Source organism: Polypterus senegalus, chromosome 10, assembly GCF_016835505.1.
Source record: "Polypterus senegalus isolate Bchr_013 chromosome 10, ASM1683550v1, whole genome shotgun sequence".
Classification (NCBI taxonomy): domain Eukaryota; kingdom Metazoa; phylum Chordata; class Cladistia; order Polypteriformes; family Polypteridae; genus Polypterus; species Polypterus senegalus.
This window is the reverse complement of record NC_053163.1, coordinates 115575873-115578003: the sequence shown is the minus strand read 5'-3', so window position 1 is coordinate 115578003 and position 2131 is coordinate 115575873.

Genomic DNA, 2131 nt, shown 5'->3' with positions numbered 1-2131 from the left:
GAAAAATTCCTTGCATAACAGTGTTGCTTTTCAAAGGGGTTTAGAAATGAATGGTGGTGAGCAACTCTTTGCTTTCAAAACGGCTTTGGCCCTTTTTGGAACACCATAATACAAGTTTTCATGGCCATCCTTTAAAAAAAAAACATTCAATTTTTTCAAGGATTAAGTAGGTTGAAATATTCTTCACACACGAATTTCAAAACTTTCCATAAATGTTCAATGATGTTTAGAGCTGGTGATTGGACAGGATATGGATGACATTTTGGTTCATTCTGATGTTCATAAATTAGTCTTGTAATAGTTTAGCAACATTTATGAGGGTATTATTTATTTATTTTTTTAATGGGGGAAAATCATGAGGGAACTGTGTTTGCAGCACAGGGTGCATCAGGCCTTGTAAATTCCTGTTATTTTTCTTGTCTGCTGTTACACTATGCCGAGCAGTCATCAGACCTAATGGATCCTATGTTATAGGTATCAACACCACTATGGATCCTCCACCATGTTTAACAGTTGGGTCATATATATTGTGTTTTGAAGGTATCCTTTGGCTTTCCTCAAAAGTGGATCCACCTGGATATAGCAAAAAAAAGAATGAAAGATGACTTATCAGACTATATGACTTTGTTACATTATTTTCTCAAACAAGGTTAGGCATCTTTGAATTTTGGTCTTGCTCACAATCAATTTCCTAATGGTAGCCCTACTATAAACTCCAGTTTTGTGACACTTGTAATGTATTTATAATTGAGACTGGGTTACACAGATGTTGAATCAAATTTGTGGTATTTTGTAAGGCTGTACTTTCATGGCATTTAGCAAATATCGTGTGAAATGTCCATCTAGCCCTTTCAGTGAGTTTTGACTTGTGACTGATATTTACCTTTTCTGATTCAGTTTTTCCATATTTACTATATGATATCATTATTTTTATACTATTTTCCTTGACATTTTAAACAATTTGTACCTGCAAGTCAGGTATGAACTGTTTGTCATTTTTAGACTCTGTTAGTTGCCTCATAATGCCTTGGAAACTCACATAACAAAGTGTTAATTGTCAGACCTCTTTTATCGCTGACACGTACTGCAAATTGGCAATCAGCTTACTAATATGACTCACTATTGCAGCTGTAACTGCGATTTTAGTAACTTCAAAGTTAAGCTCCTTTTTCATGTGGTGTTTCTGTTGTTTTGTCAACTGTATAAAGTGTACATTAAGCAATATATTTTTACTGGTAAAAGATAAATGCTTGTAGATGTATGCATAAATGCAAGCTATCCATATATTTAAAATCTATATGTAAGTACAGCAAAAACATAGCAGCACACATGTCTGCAACACTGTCAGTCAGTCATTGTCCAACCTATATGTATGTATATGTGCTATATCCTAACACAGGGTCATGGGGTCTGCTGGAGCCAATCCCAGCCAGCACAGGGCGCAAGGCAGGAACAAACCCCAGGCAGGGCACCAGCCCACCACAGGGCACACACACCAGGGACAATTTAGGATCGCCAATGCACTTAACCTGCATGTCTTTGGACTATGGGAGGAAACCCACGCAGACGCAGGGAGAACATGCAAACTCCACACAGGGTGTACCTGGGAAGTGAACCCACAACTCCTTACTGCGAGGCAGCAGCGCTACCACTGCGCCACTGTCTGCACCGCTGTTTAATGCCTAATACTCAATGGCATAGTAGTTAATAATAATTATTTAAACTACTTTTGCGAAAGGCGACTCTGGTGAATTCAAGGTAAAGTCCACCTTTGAGTAGTAATTCTTTCTAATAATGGTGTCGGACAATGGGGTCATGTTCCATTTTGGGCAGTCATGTAGGTAAGAGTAACTCTACTTAGTGTACAGTATATGACAATTAAGTCGAACGTGAAAAGCACTAAATAACAGTGATCTGACAAACACATTGAAGCAACACCCATACAAGTAAACAAACACAATTCAACATAGAGCATAGGAAACATCACATATATAAACACCAAGGAAGGCTCAATGCATAAGCAAATACAATGTAATAATATAATTACTGAAGCTAGGTGAAACACTGAACATAAGAACAAACTCAAACAGTGTAACACATTTATGAACATATAAAGGTACAGCTCCAACCA